Source organism: Euprymna scolopes, chromosome 41, assembly GCF_053919585.1.
Source record: "Euprymna scolopes isolate OS-2025 chromosome 41, ASM5391958v1, whole genome shotgun sequence".
Classification (NCBI taxonomy): domain Eukaryota; kingdom Metazoa; phylum Mollusca; class Cephalopoda; order Sepiida; family Sepiolidae; genus Euprymna; species Euprymna scolopes.
The window spans coordinates 11,632,200-11,653,134 of record NC_136522.1 but is presented as its reverse complement, the minus strand read 5'-3'; the positions used below and the strand labels follow the sequence as shown (position 1 = coordinate 11,653,134).

The 20,935-nt window shown below is 33.5% G+C and overlaps 1 protein-coding gene and 1 pseudogene across 1 annotated transcript in view; both read left to right on the top strand.

The window, feature by feature from the left end:
• The window catches only part of LOC145266352 (gamma-aminobutyric acid type B receptor subunit 2-like), a 1,041,657-nt gene that overhangs the window by 825,320 nt on the left and 195,402 nt on the right, over positions 1–20,935 (top strand). The window lies entirely within an intron of this gene.
• Positions 13,498–13,614, top strand: LOC145266866 (5S ribosomal RNA; annotated as a pseudogene).

Here is a 20,935-nt window from a genome sequence, read left to right as displayed (position 1 = left end):
TCAAGTAGCAATCTTAAAGTAAAAAAAAACGATTGAAATACAACTTTCTTATAGCGTATAGAAAAGAGAACTAATACGCTTCTTGGCATAATTAAATTGTAATCTTTTTTAAGGTTCTCTGTATGTATGTATGTGGGCTCATTTTTTTGTGTGTGATTTGTTATATATATGTTTGTGGGGTGTGCAGATCTTTTTCCTCGTTGATTTTCTTTTTCTTTCTTTTCTTTCTTTTCTTCTTTGTGTTTTTACTTCATTATTTTTCTTTTTTCTTTTTTTAATATAAGAAAAGTTATCTCCCTTGATAAGTCAAGTTGCCACCTTAAAGTAACGCAGAACAGTCCAACTACAACTTCTTAACGTGTACAAAAAAGGGGGGGTTACTATGCTCGTTGGTACATTTGCTCACTTTGAAGAGAATTATTAATTCTTAGACTTGACATTTACAGGTTACAAGAATTGGAATAAATATATAAAAGATAATCCTACGTCTGTTATTTTCTTCTCTTTCCTCTTCATCCTCCATTGCGTATCTTTCTTCTTCTTCTTCTTCTTCTTCTTCTTTTTCTTCTTAAATTCTTTTTGGTATTTCTTCTGCGTGTACTTTTGTTGCTTTTCTTCTTCTGTGTCTTTTTCTTCTTCTATTTCTTTTGTTGTTGTTGTTTTCTTTTTACACCTTGATTGCTTTATTTTTATCTTTGCTTTTTATATTAACTGGCGGAAACGGTGAACATTAAAAAACAATTGTTGAAAAAAATCTTTAAAAAAATATGAATAGACGTAGGAAGAAAACATTGGAAAATTTATATACGAAAAGTTATCTCCCTTGATCAATCATTTTTTACGTGTTCAGAAAAGAAGTCTAATTAAATTTTCTAATTTTCTAGGAACCATTAAAATGTAATGGTTCTTAAGGTTCTTTGTATGTAGGTATTTGGGCTCATTTCTTTTTCTTTTTTTTTTCTTTTTTTCGCGATTCATTACAGATATTTGTGTGTGTGGGATGCTGACTTTTCTTATTTTTTTTCTTTTTCTTTCTTTTTTTTTCTTTGTATGTTTTTATTTCATCTTTCATTTACTCTATTTTCTTCTCGTCAGATGAGAAAAGTTATCTCCCTTGATCAGTCCAGTTACCACCTTTAATTAAAAGAAAAAGTTCCAAATAAAACGTCTTTACGTGTACAGAAAATGGGCATCAATGCGCTCGTTGATAAAATTTCAACTTGGAAGAGAATTTTAAAATCTTACACTTAACACTCACAGGTTACAAGAATTGGAATAAATACATAAAAGATAATGCCACGTCTATAATTTTTTATCTCTTTCCTCTTCCTCCTCCATTTCGTATGTTTCTTTCTTTTCTTTTTCTTCTTCTTTCACTTCTTCTACATCTTCTTCGTCTTCTTCCTCTTCTTCTTCTTTTAATTTTTCCTTTTCTTCTTCTGCATTTTCTTCGTCTTCTTCCTCTTCTTCTTTTTCTTCATCATGTTCTCCTTCTTTTTTTCTTTTTCTTCCACTTCTTCTTCTTATTTTCCTTCTTCTTCTCCTTCTTCTTCATCATCTTTTTTCTTCTTCTTCCTTTTCTTCATCTTCTTCTTCTTCATCTCCATCTTCTTCTTTTTCTTCTTTTTCTTCTCTTTCTTTTTCTTCTTCTTCCTCTTCTCGTCCTTTTTTCTCCTTCTTTTTCTTCTTTTCTTCCACTTCTTCTTTTCTTTCTCCTTCTTCTTCTTCTTCTTCTTCTTCCTCCTCCTCCTCTTCTTCTTCCACTTCCTCTTTTTCTCCTCCCCCATTCTTCTTCCCTCCTCATTCTACACTCATTTCTTTTTAGTTAAAATTCGTTTTCATTTTTCTCCCACCTGTACTTTTATTGCGTTTCTTCTTCGTCTCCTTCTTATTCGTCTTCCTCTTCGTTTATTTATTTTAAAGTCAAGTTGCCACCTTAAAGTAAAAAAAAAAAAACAGGTTTAAAAACAAAAACAAAAAAGAAACACTTCTTAACGTGTACCGAAAATCGAATTAATACGATCGTTGGCACAATTTCTCATTTCGAAGAAAATTAAAATATTTTTGACTTAACACTCACGGGTTACCAGAATTGGAAACTGTATTGATACATGAAAGCTAACTCTGTTATTTTCGTCTTCTCTTTCCCCTTTATCTTCTACTAACCTGGGTACCCGGCGTTGCCCGGGTGTTTGAAGGTGTGTGTTGAGCAAAAAAAATAAATAAATAAATAAAAGTGGTAGTAGGTAGGCAGACAGACTCAAACCCTTACCGCGAAGGAGAAAAAGACTGTGAAAAAAATAAAACGTAACGTCTTTGCCAGTACGTCCATCGCATAACCGGAAGTGGCGAAGATTTAAATTAAGGCTAGTCAATCGAAAAGACGGGATGACTTTCCATGTTGTATGTTTCTTTGTTTGATTCTTTTCTTCTACTTATAGTTTCTGTATTAATTTCTCCTTCGTATTTTGATTCGTTTTTTTTCTCCTACGTGTATTTTTTTTCTCCTACGTGTATTTTTTTTCTCCTACGTGTATTTTTTTTCTCCTACGTGTATTTTTTTTCTCCTACGTGTATTTTTTTTTTTTGCTTTTCTTCTTTCTGTTTTCTTCTTCGTTTTCCTAATTTCCTATTTTTACAACTTCTTAATTGTTTTATGTTTTATGCTTTCCTTTTCTATTTAATTTATTTTTACTTACTCGCTCTTCTTTCTTTCTATCTTTCTTTTTCTTTTTTTTGCTTATTTTATTTTTTGCTCTTCTTCCCCTCCCCCTCCTTCTTGTTCTTGTTGTTCTTCTTCTCCGTCTCCTTCTCTTCTTCTTCTTCTTCTTCTTCTTCATCTAACTATTTCTTCTTTTTCTCTTCCTTCTTTTTCTTCTTCTTCTTCTTCTTCTTCCTCTTCTCTTTCTCCTTCTTTTTCTTCTTCTTCTTCTTCTTCTTTCCCATTTTCTTCTTCGTCGTCGTCTTCTTTCTTTCTTTCTTTCTTTCTTTCTTTGCTTATTTTATTTTTACTCTTCTTCTTCTTCTTCTTCTTCTTCTTCTTCTTACTCTTTCGGTCTTTTTCTTTTTCTATTTCTTCTTCTTCTTCTTCTCCTTTTTCTTTCCGATTTTCTTCTTCGTCGTCTTCTTTCTTTCTTTCTTTGCTTATTTTATTTTTACTCTTCTTCTTCTTCTTCTTCTTCTTCTTCTTCTTCTTACTCTTTCGGTCTTTTTCTTTTTCTTCCTCTTCTTCTTCTTCTTCTTCCTCTTCTACTTCTTCTTCTACTTCTTCTTTCTGATTTTCTTCTTCTACTTTTTCTACAAGCAAATATATCTTAGTTAGTCTTTCACATCTAAATATTTAAATATTTTCGATTACAAGCCAAATAGAAAAGTTACTAGCCAGGCCCATGTGATTTTTAGAATATGACATCTTCGTTTTATGATGACCAAAATTCACGTTAAGACGTAAATTCGAATTTCTTCCGATGTTTTTGTAAACAGCATTCGTTAAAAAAGCGTATAGTGTTCAATTAAACATTTTATTGTTTAAATAATTCAATAAAAAAACAAATGAAAGTTGAAAAGGCAATGAAGTAATGAGTTTTGAAAGAGTGTCAGAGGAAAAAAAAACAATCGCCAAATTCACCAAATTTGAAAAAAAGACTGGTACATGCGACTGTTTCACTCGCAATGTAAATCCCTTCTTCTTCTTCTTCTTCTTCTTCTTCATTATCATCATTGTCGCGGTCGGAATTGCTGGTGATTGCTGCATTCACCCCTTCGCCTTACTCGCCCGCATGACTCAGATTCGTCATCAGTGTAGCTATACAAATGAAACTTTTTAACGTGCATAGATAAGACTAAAATGCTTGTTAGGAGTTTTAGCTTTTATATTCCTATTTTTCAAGAAACAACTCATTATCATTATCATATCGTATGAATCAGATCCTATTGTTGGCGTTGGTTTCCCCGATATTTTTCTAGACAGAATTCTTTCTAGAAAGACATCAGATACTTACGAGAGGGATCACGAGAAGGCTGTCAACATCCTGGGTGAAAGTGATTTTTGTGGAATGAACCAGATTCGAACTTGGAACACTTAGGTCTTCAGTTTCTTTCAATTAGCCACTTGGTCACCGACACTTCCTAAGGGAAATAGCCGATATACTTTTCAAGGATCCGTCAACGCAACATAAATCAGATAGAAGGTATGTTTCCCTATTCTCTCCGATGGACACCCCCATAGTATTGTATATGTCCTTTTGTTGATGTTATATATGAACACGCACACAAAAACAGACTGCTAATAATATACACATGACTAGAGACGATTACGCGAAATACATGAACACAAATGCACATCACATGTACATATAATACACATACATTCCGACCGACTATCTAACAGTTAGCTGCAAGTATATCTTGGGCAGGAGATATGTTGACGTTAAAGGCACTATTAATACAGGGTGGTCACTAGAAAAGCGGGAAATTTGTCAAACAGTAATTTATTTTTACAAAAGCGAGGAATTTTTTTCTTTTTCTTTTTGTTTTAACTCGTTCCTTTTTGACAAGTAACAACTGCTTCAGGACATTCCCTTTTCAAATTTGTTACAATATTATCAAAGTGATGCTTTGTAATCGATAAAAAAAATTGGTAACGCAACTAGATATTTTGTCTGTCGCCAAATCGGATTTTCATTTTTGAAAAAAATAATCCTATGCCTTTAAAAGTCTGTCGCCATCCATAATTTTGAGAATCAAGATCAAAGAAGCAAATAAATCAGTTGTAATAAAATTTGAACAAAAGAAAATTTACGAGCTCAAATTTCCCGCTTTTTTTAGCGACCACCCTGTATTGAATTTGGTTTGATATAATTTTGCGATTCAGAACATAAATAGAAAATATATTAAAAATTTCCCCCACTCTATATCTGTGCCTAAATCAAAACGCGGATTCCATGAACAAAGCTTCTTTCTTAGAACTGCACGCCTGTGGAACTCTGTTCCGTCTGCCTCCTTCCCTCCGGACCACAACTTGGTTGTCTTCAAGTCCAATGTTAACAAATTCCTAATGAACCGCCCCCTTAAGTAAACATTTCAGCAAATCTCCTCACTAACGTAATGTACTTGCAATAACACTTATCCCTGAGTGGCTTCCGGGCCTTGATAAGTGGTGATCACTGTGTAAAAAAAAAAAGGAAATAAGGTATAAATAATAAAAAGACATGAAATTTTGGTATTCGAATGGAATAGTAATCCTTGAATAGAATGGAATAATCACCACTTATCAAGGCTCAGAGACCACTCGAGGATAAGGGTTAACAGTAGTCAATTGAACAATATAGTAATCGTTAGTAATGGAAATTCGGTAAATTTGTTAACTTAAGTGAAATGGTTCATCAAGAACTTGTTTACGTTAGACTTGAAGACAATCAGATTGTAGTCTGCTTGAAAGCAGGAAAACGGAAGACAGTTCCACAGGCGTGCAGTTCTAAGAAAGAAGCTTTGTTCATGGAATCTACGTTTAGGTTTAGGCACAGATAAAGAGTGGGGGAATTATTGATGGTGTTTTAACGAGTGTTTTTTGTGAAAGTTTGGCGATTGAAAGCTCAGTCGAGCACTTGCAGCGCAATAAAATTATAACAAAATAAAATTTACGAGCTCAAATTTCCCACTTTTTTAGCGACCACCCTGTATATAGATGTTTGTTTTGTTTTACGTTATATCAACTAATTTCAGGTCTAATCTAGTCATTTTGGTTAAAGGGTTATTGCTTTTTTTGTTTTGGTTTGTTTTTGGCTCAAAGTTATTTATATCTTTAAATATGTACTTATAATGATTGGTTTATTTTATTTTGTTTTTACGGCGTATCAACCCTAATCCTAACCTGAACCCGCTTCAAATTATTTAATCCCGTTTTGCTACTTTACATTTTTAAAGGTTACACAAGTAAACAGTTTGATTTTTTATACGTACAGCGCCTGGTATTCTCAAATGGCTGCCCATCCAGTACTAAACTTCAATGATCTCACGGGATGGGGGGATTGGTGTATCAACGTGTTATGCTACTTTCCCAGTAACCAACATTGAACTCTTTTTTTTTCTTATCTATATATCTAAAAAAGTCAAAGTGTATGTCTGTGTGTCTGTGTGTGTACGTTTCCCTATGCAATAACTCTGTCAATTTTGAGTCTACAGACTCGAAATTTGATATACAGGGTACTGACATTTGGGAAAATCGAGGTGATCGGTTTTCAGCCAGAAATTTGGCGATTAAGAGGTCAAAGTTCAACGATTTGACCTTTGAGAACTCTACGAAACTCCTCCGACAATTTTGGGTCTAAACACTTGAAAATGTATATATATGTTCATTGGACATGGGTCTAACTTACTAACATGATTTGAGCCCAAGACAATAAATGTTAAGGGGTCATAATAGGGGTCAAAGTTTAAAAAAATTGACCACTTTTTTTTTTTTGCTCATCATACATCTCCAAATACCCGGGCAACGCCAGGCACCCATGCTAGTATATATATATATATAACTCTGCGCATTGCATTCGTAAATGTTGAGTGAATGTTCCTTGAAACACTCCTGAAGGCTCATACATCAACTAAACATTAGCAACGCAATTACATGCACAAAGAAAATACGTAAAAACAAAAAAATGCAAGAAAATCTAACACGTATTTAACACCGAAATATACAGATACGAAATAAATCGAATCAAATTATCGGTGTACTTCTCTGTGCGAAGACACGATAGGTTCCATGAATTATTGTCTGTTTTGTTTTTATCTTTATCTTGCTTTAGTTTTTTTTTTTATCTCCAGCCAAAACGGACGCCATTTTAACAAAATGGCCGCTTAATGACTAATTCATTGTACACGGCTGATAAGAATTTTGAAGACGATCACGTTCTGACATTTGACATTTACAGATATCTGGAAGCCCGGCGTCTTTTACGAAGCTCCTTGAATAGATCCAGTCGAGTGGGCCTACTAAAAGACAGGTCGTTTTGGTAAATTTCGATACGTGTTTTTTTTGTTTGCTTTTTTTTTTTTGGTGTGAGAGGGGAATAATAAGCGACATTGCAAACGGTTGAAGAGGATTACTGACTGGAAGCATCTGCAAGATATTTTGTTTTAATTTGTCGTGGCGATACGTACGAAATGGACATATTCGTCTAAGAAACAAAGTTGCATTTAAGGAGATTGGATAAAATTGTTATATAGGGGTCTTATTCAGAGAGAGCGTCTTATTATAAGTGATGCTTAGAAAGAGTCTTATTAGAGTGTTTGTCGTTGAGATAGAGTCTTATTATAATTGATGCTGTTGAGAGAGAGGGATGTTGTAAAGAGAGATTGTTCGTTCCGTGTTCGTGTTATGACGATTCATATATATTAAAAATATGTTCATTCTTAAGTTAATAGATGTGTTGCTATGTGAAGCTCTTAGAGTGAGGAGATAGTGTTCAGACAGTCTTAGTGTAGATATGAGATGTAGATTCAAATTGTGGATATGAGATGTGTATGTCAAGACATTTTATAACACAGACATGTAATAACAATTCACTTTACCTTTTTGTAAGAATCACAAACACAAAGACGAGCTTTATCAAAACACATGATGGGTTTATTTCTTCACGACCGGCCGTGGTTTTCTCATCAAGAATTCAAAGCTTCACATATTAAGTTTAAAAGTGATCGTCTCGCTTCTAGACGTTCGAATTTCAAACTCCAGACTCTCTCTGAGTTTCTCACTGACTAACTCTCTAACTAACTAACTAACTCTCACTTCCTATATTGAGATACCCATGCATGTCCGGCCACCTGAGCAAAATTCACGTGCCACCAACATGCGCGACTTTGCACGTTTCCGACATTATGATTTCCCAATAACCTATTTTTTCTTTGATGTTTTTACAAAAGAATTCAACCTACATATCTAATTTATTTAACCCATATTTATTATCCACATTCTTTCTAACAATTGAATAGGCTATTTATTATTTATTTCATCAGAATTAACAATTTACTGGACATTCCATTTAAACCTATTGTTCTTTAAAACTTATATCCAAGGTTCGATTTCTGCTTTCTCTCATTTTATTTTCATTTTAAGTAATCACTCTATTTTTATACTTACATGAAAAGGGGACAGCCCTTATCATGTAACAAAATGATATTTGGTTAGTTTTGTTGTTTTAGCATTGTTTTACGGCATATCAACTCTTTTCAGATTATTTAATGCTAGATTCAGTCATTTTAGTAAACCTTGTCAATTTCTCTAGGTTTTTTTATATTTTAAAATACTAGCGTGGAGTGGGGGAGCGTCCGGCTTTGCCCGGTCGTAAAATATGCTTAAATATGATATTTCAATTTGTCCGCATTTCGTATATATTAATATAGAATCGTGATTTCAAAAGTAAAAAAAAGTATTTGGGTGCCATAAACTATAATCGAAACAGAAAGCAAACTGTAATATTCAAAGCTGGTGATGTTACCACTGTACTGACGTGACACGCATATGGACTGATTAAAAATAAACTAAGATGAATGTACAAAATTGTTGTGGTGGCACCCACTCATTCACATATGTGGATAATATTACACATAAATAACAAGGCTCGGTTATTCTGAGGGTGTGTTAACCAGAAGCCACCGAAGGCTGAGCCGAGAGCAGATATGTTCTCCAGCCAAGACTCTCTTACCTGACAACCATTATGTAAATATACTGTAAATATACTTTTCCTAATACACTTCTTATTGATCTACCTTTGTTTGTTGAGTCTTCATTTGTATTGCCTTATACGTTATTTGCAAACATAACAAAAATGTATAACGATTTTATCAATTTTGACCCCTTTTTGACTCCTTAAATACTAAAGATCCATAAAAGAAGGGTCCATAAAAAAATCCAATGATTTAAGGCCCCTAGCACCGCTCTGCTACTTTTAGTTTTGGAAGAGATGGAGTTCAAAAATATGGAGACAAATAGACAGACAAACAGACAGACAGACAAACATGCAGACATAGTGAGTTTTATAAATTAGATTAATACTTGATGTTCGGTTTGATTCTTTCATATTCCGGTGTATCGGCCTTTTGGAGATAATTTAATGCTGAATCCAGTAATTGAAAGAAAGGTTTTCCGCATCTTTATATCTTTAAATATTCGTTCATAACTAGCGAGACATGTGGAAATTCCACGGAGGCATTTTTCATATTAAATATATTATTGCTGCCAATTTTGTTGGACGTTCAACGTGAATGGATAATAAAACTGTAAAATATTTTTATCTAAGTAATCTGGTTAATGTAGTGTCAGAATATATCTGATTATTACGATTATAGGAGCCTGTGACATATTTTCATTGCATGGACACCTGGCACGAAGAGAAACCCCACGATATCATAATAGCATCTTTAGACAGAACTAATACTACCTTTAGATTCTAGCCCGAAAGACCAAGAAGATATATTCCAGTTTCAAGTACGGCCCGAAGACGACATCATTTTTTTTTTTAACTTTAATTTTTTTTTTTTTTTTGTTACATTGCCTCTTCGGTGATCGGGAGATCCTATTTATTAAGAAGGAGCATAGAAAGTAATAATATACTACAAACATTAAATTAGCGTTTCTATATAGAGTAGAGCCCCGGAATACGGCATTAAAAATTCGTAACAAACTACAGTACAGTGTATAACACACATGTATATAGTCAAATAAGATTATAAATAACTACGTAAGGCGGAGCAAATACTGTAACCAGGGGTCGAAAAAATAAGGTATTGCACATCGTAGCCTGAAATAAACCGAATACTAGGACCACCGTACCTCAGGGTTCTACTATACTCCGTATCTCTCTCTCTCTCTCTCTCTCTCTCTCTCTCTCTCTCTCCCTCTATCTCTTTCTCTGTTCCTCTCTCTCTCCCTTTCTCTCTCTCTCTCTTCCTCCCTCTCTCTCCTTCTCTCTCTCCCCCTGTCTTTCCCTCCCTCTCTCCCTCCCTCTCTCTCCCTCCCTCTCTATCTCCCTATCTCCCTCCCTTTCTCTCTCTCCCCCTCTCTCCCTCTCTCTCTCCCTCTCCCTCTATCTCTCGCTGTCTCTCTCCCTCTCTCTTTCTCTGCCTCTCGCTCTCTCTCCCTCTATCCCTCTCTCTCTCTCTCTTTCTCTCCCTCTTTCTCTCCCCCCTCTCTCTCCCTTTCTCTCTCTCTCCCCTCTCTCTCCTCTCTCTCTCCTTCTCTCTCCCTCCCTCTCTCTCTCTGTCTTGACAGTCATACTCTCGCTCTCTCTTTTTATTCCACAATTCATTTCTTTCATACTCTTTTATCTCTTTCTCTTTACCCTCGCTTTTATACCCTTTCTTTACTCCGTGCTGGCAAACCACTTGGTGTTGCCCGATCGTAAAATATGCATAACTATTATCTTTTAATTAATACCGAAACTGAGACATGTGCATGCGAATATTATTTTTCCTAAACAGTTGACTTCTTTTAAGTAAGTAAGTATATATATATATATATATATATATATATATATATATATATATATATATATATATATATACTCGAGCTGAGATCGAAACTGAAACCTAATGATAGTGAGTCAAGTGCGATAACAGTTAGGCCAGCTTGACATGATCTTTAAAAAGTGTTTTCAAACCTACTTATTCTAAACATAAGTAATCTGTCGTGTGAATCATTCATGCATGCGCATTCGTGAAACAGTTGACAAACCGATAAAATCCGATGACACCCAATTTTTCAATATTGACTCCTTAGCAGCACGTTTGTTTTCTTGGTGAAAACTGATTAACAAGTTTTCCACATGTTTGAATATCCTATATACCAAATTTCAAGTGTTTAGATCAAAGATTCGTTGAGTATATAGGTTGAGAAGCGTCCACACACACACACACATTTTCACTTTTATAGATATATAGATTTCATTTCTTTCATGTTTTCTTTTTTTATTCCTTAGTTTATTTGTTTCATACTCTCTCACTCTCTCTCACTCTCTCTCACTCTCTCTCACTCTCTCTCTCTCTCTCTCACCTCTCTCCCTCTCCCTCTCTATCTATCTATCTATCTATCTATCTATCTATCTTGACTGTCATATTCTCTCTCTTTATTCCTTAGTCCCTTTCTTTCATTCCCTCTTCCCTCCATCTCTCTTTTTTTCGCATTTATACTCTCACTCTCTCTCACTCTCACTCTCTCTCTCTCTCTCTCTCTCTCTCTCTCTCTATCTATCTATCTATCTTGACTGTCATATTCTCTCTCTTTATTCCTTAGTCCCTTTCTTTCATTCTCTCTTCCCTCATCTCTCTTTTTTCGCATTTAAACTCTCTCTCTCCCTCCTCTCTCTCTCTCTCTCTCTCTATCTATCTATCTATCTATCTATCTTGACTGTCATGTTCTTTCTCTTTATTCCTTAGTCCCTTTCTTTCATTCTCTCTTCCCTCCGTCTCTCTTTTTTCGCATTTAAACTCTCTCTCTCTTTCTTTCTTACTCTCTCTCTCTCTTTCCCTCTCTCTCTCTCTCTCTCTCTCTCTCTCTCTCTCTCTCTGTCTTTGCTCTCAATATCATACTTTCTCTCTTTCTTTTTATTCATTAGTTCATTTCTTTCAAACCCTCCCTTCCTCCCTCTGTCCTATCATACCCTCTCTCTTTCTCGTTTTATTCCTCAGTTCCTTTCTTTTGTACTCAACAGTTTTATTATTGGAGAAATGCTAGTCTAGCCACACTGATAAGTTGTGATACAACGAAACAGTACTGTATGTAGCTGACTACTACAACATATATTTTAAGCTCCTCTCTTTGGGTAGAGCATTGTCGTAAATAATCTCACCTGCTATTAAAATGGCTGTAAATGCAATGCTCGCTATTTGTTTATAAACAAAACGGTTTGAGCACTATGAAAGTGGTGGACAAATGTTTGTTTAATATAGACATTTGTGGAAGTTATTTACGAGCGCCGCTCCCGTGGGTCGATGCGTAGAACTGCCGAATTACAACGTGATGGTCTAAGGTTCAATCCTCGGCTTGGGAGATGTGCTAGTCTAGCCATACTGAGGAGTTGTGATACAACGAAACAGTACTGTATGTGGATTACTACAATATGTATATATATACATATATATATATATATATAATTTTATAAACGTTTATTTTTGAAATATTGTTAATTTCAATGTGTACCATTTTCGTTTAACGGGTGGAGACTTATGATAAAAACTGAATTGCCTTTAATATCGAGTTGCACGGTACCCAAGATAGCCGACTTGTAACAGCGTGGGGGTGGAATTTCTTTTTCCCAAACGAAAACGTCAGGATTATAATGTACAAAATTGACTTTTTGGTGGTCGCATCGAATGGAAAGTACATCTGACGAATTGATGAGGATAGGAGACTTTTATAAAAACATAAAATCATAAAATTGCCATCCCATTAACGAAACAGCTGTAACGAAGTAATCCAAGATGAAATAAAGAAAAGTTACAAAAAAGAAAAAATGTAAGTCTTTGAATTTCAAAAAAGTTTTGTACTATATATATATATATATATATATATATATATATATATAGAGAGAGAGAGAGAGAGAGAGAGAGAGGAAGTCTCGAAATAAAGACGATACGTTGATGAACCCATGATACGGTTTGTTTCTTTATATATATATATATATATATATATATATATATATATATATATATATAAAGAAACATATATATATATATTTCTTTATATATATATATATTTATATATATATATATATATATATATATATATATATATATATATATGAGAACAAGTATTTAATAAAACATGTTAAAAAACACTTTGAAAAAGAGCTAAAGAATATTTAATTTTAAAAAGGAAACACTAGATAAGTGGATAGTCCTTAATCCGAGGAGTTTCGAAGAAATACTTTCCTTCTCATCAGAGGGTAGGAATTAGCAAAATGCGGGATCGGATTTTGCATACAAAAGTATTTGATGAAACTGCAAGTAAGTCAAAGATCTTACTTGATAACAAAAAGTGAAGCAGAGGGAATATGGTGAAGAAAAAGGTGATCTCACGTGAGTGGATGGTTTAGTGAAGGGTAAAATATCCAATAACGGTAAAATCAAAAAATCAAAATCCAAAAAAGTTGGTTAAGGTTCCATTTCCCCAAGTAAAATCCAAGGGAATCGCGTAATAGGAAGGTGGTCCAAAGTACTCCAAAAAGGCAGAAATCTGTGGAATAATTCACAAATGGGGACAAGGTAAAGGGAATGAGTTTAAATAATATTATTAAAAGGAAAATAAGATGTGCGTAGAAAAAAAAATTTAAAACGACTGTCAAGGCTGGGAGAATGAGAGAACAAGAAGAAGAAGAAGAAGAAGAAGAAAAAAAAAATTGAAGGGTGATTGGGTTAATTTTAGAATAGAAAAGCTAATGTCAATATATATATATATATATATATATATATATATATATATACACACACACACACACACACACACACACACACGGCATAATCACGTTGACACACCGGTTCTCGTCAGATCACCGAAGTTAAGCAACATTGAGCCTGGCTAGTACCAGATGGGTGACCATTTGAGAATTCTAGGCGCTGTATGTGCTTCCCGCTTATCTCGGCATTGTTTCCAGTCGTCCTGAACCTCCACTTGCCACTGGTATTCCACGATGTTGACTCAGGAGAGGTGTGGTTGGAGATTGCGCAACTCTATTCACAAAAATTTCCCGCGCAGGCACTCTTACCGTGGGTATCCATAGTCTGTCAAGACTGAAGGAAGCCTTTATATATATATATATATAATGTTTTTTAGATAAACCAATGAATCCCGGGCAACGGCAGGTAGCGCAACTAGTATTTTATATATCTATGAAAGTCAATAATAATCCTTTTGTTTATCCCTTTCTCATAACATGTGATTTATCTTATATAAATAGATATTTAGTCTTTTTGTCTGCCTATCAGTTAAAATTTATTTAAAAACTAGCATGATGGTTGACGTTGCCCAGTCGTAAAATATGCATAAATGTTATATTTTACGTAATGCAGAATTCTTATTTATTATAAACAGAAGTACCGTATGGTAATAAACGTAACGTTAAATTCCTTTAAAAAAAAAAACAAGTGAAGCATGCATGGTCCCCCGTGAGTGCACAGTTGACGAAGCAGTAAAAATGACCAAGTTCAGCATTTTCTCCCTCCCCCATTTAGCTCCCCAAATCCCCAGGAGACGTCAAATCCTGCTGAAAATGAACAAACGGTGCAGTTTTAGGCCTAACATATGTAAAATTGAGTTCAGCTCCATGCAAAACTGCTAAATAGACATACACAGAAAATTTTGGACAAATATGGTAAAATAGTCCCAAAAATGGAGTGTTTTTATGAGCCCTAAAAATACCACCTGGGACACACCCAAGAGTTATTGCGAAGTATAGGAAAACAAAATTATATAGAAATCAGTTAGTTACAACTTTTCAGAAAGTTTTATAAATATCCAAGGCATCAATTTTTTTTTTTAATAAGCACAAAAATGTCAATTTCAGCCACATTAACATGAAAGGCAGCTCTAGGGGGGGGGGCAGCCGGAGTTTTCCCGGAAAATCCGTTCTGCTACATTTTTACTCATATCATGTTTAATGTTTGTGCAAAATTTCAACAAATTCCAAGGCGTAGTTATTGAGAAAAGTGCGGAAGACGAACAGACAAAAGGTGAATTTACAGGTCCACCTTCCTTTTGTCGGGGGACCAAAAATTGAAGCTAAAAAAAAAAAGGAAAGTAATTTAGACATGACTATTCGAGTATTATGTTTTTCTAAACAGTTCACTTCTTGTAAGTAAAAAAAAAAAACATTCGAGGCAAGAGCGAAACCAAAAGTTAAAGGCAGTAAGTCAAGTGCGATAATCATTATGACAGATTTACATGATCTTTAAAAGGTGTTTTCAAACCTTCTTATACTTAACATAAGGAATCTGTCATGTTTTGCGACGACCTCGCAGACGCAGTCGTGAAACAGTTGAAAACAGATAAGCATCGGATCACCCAAACCCCCCGCCCATGTAATATATATATATATTTAATTTTGACCCCTAATCAGCGCTTTTTTTTTCGGTTGGAAACCGATTAAAAAGTTTTCCACATGTCTGAATATACTCTATACCAAACTTCAAGTCTGTAGATCAAAATTTCGTTGAGTACATAGGTTGAGAAGTGCCCCCACACACAGACACATTCTCACATATATATATCTATATCTATCTATCTATATATATATATATATATATATATATATATATATATAATAAAAATTAAATAATTTTTTTGATTCGTCCAGCCTTGACAGACGTGTTTTAAATTTTATCTCCAGTGCTTTTCTTTTAATGATTTGGAATTCATTCCATTTGCGCTTTTTTCCAAGGAACTCTGCCTTTTGGATTATTTTGGACCATTTGGAATTTACCCATTGGATTGAAATTTTAAATTCGATCGTTTTGGATTTTACCATTCTTGGATTTTTACCTTTCACCGGACTATCCATTCATGTGAAATCTTTTTATTATTTTTCTTTTGCCTCCTGTTCCCCTTACCTCACCCTTTTTTTAACCAAGTAAGATCTGTGACTTACTTGTAGTTTCATTAAATACTTTTATATGCAAAATCCGATCCTGCATTTTGCTAATTCCTGCCCTCTGATTAGAAGGAGAGTATTTCTTCGAAACTCCGCGGATTAAGGACTATCCACTTATCTTGTGCTTCCTTTTTTAAAATTAAATATGTTTTTAACTCTTTTTCAAGATGTCTTTTAACATGCTTTATTAATCATTTGTTCATATATATATATATATATATATATATAATACACTGTGTGATTGGTCTCATTTGAACTATAAGCGATTTTGAATTAATATTAATGATAAATTCACAACAAATAAAGAGGATGCCATAACCGAAAATCGAAATGCACCTTTTAAGTCTAAAGTTGACTCCAACTCACCTATTTTGACTCGTTTCTTAATCAAACTGGAAAACATTGCGCTAACAAAATTTTATAGCTTTTTCGTGTTTCCAACTAAAAACCGAAATTTTGATATCTTCACTAAGATGTTGTACAAATTATGCTGTTTTGGGTTATTTTATAGAGCTTAAAACATTATTAAAAAAATTATGATAATTTTCTCGTGACGTCATAAGATTTATAATTTACATCAATTTCCAACCCCTCTTCTATTTCGAGTCTAACTTTTTTAACATCCAGTCCGCATCTTCGCACACACCAGGATTTCAAGCTTAGACAAAATTTCCAAAATTACTAATTACAAAAAGTTTACAGAAAACGGAATCTTTTAATCCATAGTACGAAATAAATTAGAAAATTGACAGAATTAACTAAATACTAGACTACCCATGACCCGTTGGGTCAGTATATATTAACTATGGAATTAATGTATGAGCGTGACACTTTTGACGTAAAAAAAATAGTTTTTTGTGACGTAACAGAAACATTTCTATGAAAGTATATTGAAATGAAAAAAGAATATAGATAGATTTCTATGAGTCGTTCTGTTTATAATTGTTTATTTTTGATTAAAAAAACTTACAGCCATTGAATTATAAGTGGTTTGCCATACTTATAGGTAAATGTGCACTGAACAGATACAATAATACTTAAAGTTAAATTCAAATTTTGAAATATCTTTTAATTTAAACGTGAAAAAATAAATAAAATTGGCTCGCTGAAAACGTACACAGTAAAACAATACATTGTAAAATAGTAGATTTATTTGTAAGAAAATTGCGTTAAAATAACTTAAACGTAATAGGAAAATGAACGATGTAAAAAAAAATGCAGTAGTAGAGTAGTTGTAGGGAAAATACATGTCAACCAGTTGTAGTAATAGTAGGATAAGGAAGCGGAGGCGTAGTAGTAGTAGTAGTAGTAGTAGTAGTAGTAGTAGTAGTAGTAGTAAGAGGCGGAAGAGGAGGCGTAGTAGTAGTTGTAAAAAGGAGAAGTAATAGTAGTAGCAAGAAGAAGAGGCATAGTAGTAGTAGTAGGAGCAGGAGTATAGTGCGCAAGCAAACAACCAAGAACGACAGAGTTTTAGTATTATATAGATTTTCTTTCGGGTTCGTTCCTACCCTATACATACTGGGTCGATCTGCTAGTTTATATAGGAGATCGCATCGGTTGGAATAGAATAGACTATGAAATATTTCCGGCAAATCGCTATGCTATAAACCTGGAAGCAAATATCAAAAAATGTGTTCGGTATATGATTCTTCTGATTGAGAAGAACGCGCTAATAGCCTCGAGTTTAAAACAATATTACATTATTTTTATTCAGAATAAAATGATAGGTTTTCCCATGCGCGCGTTCAAACACACATGCGTGTATACATTTTAACTACGTATATATATATATATATATATATATATATATATATATATATATATATATATATATTAATAAATAGAAAAAAAGGGGTTTTTAATATGAATATCAATATGATTTTCATATTAAAACCCCCTTTTCCTATTTATTAAAAAAAAAACACCTTTTAATATACGGATCGTGGCATTGTTTTCTACTATTTGCGAAAGCCGTTGAAGAATTAATGACAACCCCCAGGAGTGAAAGTAAACGGTGGTCCTCAAAGTTAGGCCAACAAGAAATCCTTCGGGTAAGCATCTTACATCGGTCCATAGATGGATAGAAAATTAGAAAATTGACAGAATTAACTAAATATTTTTTCGGTTTCGTTCCTACCCTATTAATACTGGGTCGATTCGCTAGTTTATATCGAAGATAGCATCGATTGGAACCGAATAGACTATGAAAAATTTCCGGCAAATCGCTATGCTATCAACCTGGGAGCAAATATAAAAAAAAATGTCCGGTATATTCACCTTCTAATTGAGAAGAATGCACTATTAGCCTCGAGTTAGAAAAACAATATTACATTATTTTTATTCAGGATAAAATGATAGGTTTACCCATGCGCGCGTTCAAACACACGTATATGTATACATTTTAATCTAATAAAATAAAATACGCGTCAAGTGCGTTTGAAAGCTAAATTACAGCGCAATATTATGAAAATAAACAATGTTTTACTTGTTTGAAATTTATAATTTAAATATATTTTGGAGTCAAACTCCATCCTCAGTATGTCGTACATCTTTATTCTTCTTCTTCTTTCTTGCCATTTTTGTAATCTTCTCAGAGGCTGCATTTTGAAATCCGGGAACGGTGCGATGGCTTCTTTCTCCAACTTTCATGGCAAGAAAGAAAAAGAAGAAAAAAGAAGGAAACAAAATTACTGAGGATGGAGTTTGACTCCAAAATGTATTTCAATTATAAATTTCAAACAAGTAAAATATTTTTTTATTTTCGTAATATTGCGTTATGATTTGGCTTTCAAACGCACTTGATGCGTATTTTATTTTATTCGAATTAAATCAACGCCTCTATAGCGGAACTTACCACCCTGACGTTTTAATCTGTTTTAATATATGCATATATACTAGCAGAACCAGTCGACGTGGCACGGGATTGGCTAATGATCAATGAATGTTCCACACGACCAGATTTTTAGCATCGAAATCGGTGAAATCCCTATTATTCAATCCAATCAATTGATTGCCTTTTCTAATTGGGTATCCATCGCCATGAACCGCAGTGACTTAGTCCATAATACATAGTAATCTACATTGCACTGTGCTGAAACTAGGGTTGATTTTGTCAAATAACTCCATACATTACGACTCGAATTAAATTTCAAATACAAAAGTCAAGTATCGCGATTCAACTTTGCTCTAAACAGAAACATTCATTTTCAACGCGTTCCTGTCATATCAAAGAACCTACTGATGATTTTATATGCCTGAGAATTAGAAAGAGGAAAAACAAGCTGTAAATTTTATTAAATTGTAATTTTAATACACCAGCTTGAATGCTGTACATACATCCAATTGGATACGCCATAAACACGTGACTACTTCTTCCCAAACGGGCTTTTCTATAAACAGCAACGCGTTTTTAAACCCAAGAAATAAACCATCTCTTGAAGACAACCGAGGCTTCAGTAGAAAACAATGCAATAACACGTAACGTATGAATCCTACATACAAACATTAGATAATGCTAGAAAAAGATTAATACGCAAATTGGAAAAACATCAAAAATAAAGTCGTTAAACAAAAACTCTTCGTGCTTTTTAATATATATATATATATATATATATATATATATATATATATATATATATATATAAAGGAACAAACTGTATTGTGTTCATCAACGTTTCGTCTTTATTTCGAGACTTCCTCTGGTCTTCCAAAGGAAGTCTCAAAATAAAGACGAAACGTTGATGAACAATAAAATAAAGACGAAACGTTGGTGAACACATAATACGGCTTGTTTCCTTTTTATTTCTCTATTTTGTCGGAATACTATTTCCATTATTTTCATCATATATATATATATATATATATATATTTCTTCCTGAAAATACGCGCATAAATATCATTAGAGACAAATTAAACTCAGTCGAACCTTCCATAAAGTTTACCTATGAAACAGAAAACAATAACTCATTACCTTTTCTTGACATACTTATAATAAAATCCAATAATAAACTATCCTTCAAAGTTCACCGCAAAACTACACACAAAAACGATTACATACATTTCTATTCACACCATAACAATAAAATAAAAACAGGGATGATAATTGGTTTCTTCTTACGCGCTTTCAGAATTTGCAGTCCTGAATATCTGGACGAAGAATTCAAATACCTTACAAACATTTTGAAAACCTTGCAATATCCGACATATTTCATATTGAATGCTAAGAGAAAAGCCACACAAATATTTTCCAGAATAAATAATAATAAAAAATCATATACACCAGACCTTTCTCTCATAAACAGACATCTTCTTTTACCTACACACACCAATAATACAATAATCTATAACACACTAAACAAACTAAAAATTTCTATCGTACAAACCACATCACTAACCATAAGACATATATTAAAAACCACGAAACATCTCTATAACAAACCAGTTTCCAATGGAGGTATATATACTATTCCTTGCCATAATTGCCATCATAAATACGTTGGTGAAACTCAGCGTAAATTGGAAAAAAGGCTCAATGAACACAAAAGAGATATAAAAAATAGCAATTCTCTAAGTGCATTATTCTCTCATTCATTGCAACATAACCACACTTTTGACTTTAAACAAGCAAAAGTAGTTAAATTTATTTCAAATAAACCGCGCCGGAGACTTCTTGAATTTGCGCTTATCGTAATTTCAAGCACTATTAAACAACGTGGAGGTTTCTATAATATAGCACCATTAATAAGTAAACCGTTATTAAAAGAACATTATTTAACTGTGGACACAGGTTAACTTTCTCACGCCATTCAAACACCCCCTGTAATAATTAACACATAATCTCAATCAATAAATTACATAAAAAACACTCATTTCATTTCTGTTACAAACTTATATTTGAATTTCAACAGACATACCTTTTTCCCAATAAGAATATAAATTTGCGTCCATAGTTTTTAAATTAAATTAACCACTATATGACGTCACTAAAATTTCCTTCTCTTTAACAGCGCCAGTCCCCCCCCCTCCTTTTTGAATTTCCAACATAATTTTTCCGTTTCTCTGGAATAGAACTGCGTCACACTGTGCACGTGAAACATTTTCAAATATTTTGTACTGGTATATTTTTTGGTTTCTTAATCTCATTCGTCGAGAGGAAGTCTCGAAATAAAGACGAAACGTTGATGAACACATAATACGGTTTGTTCCTTTTTATTTTCTCTATTTTGTCGGAATACTATTTCCATTATTTTCATCATATATATATATATATATATATATATATATATATATATATATATATA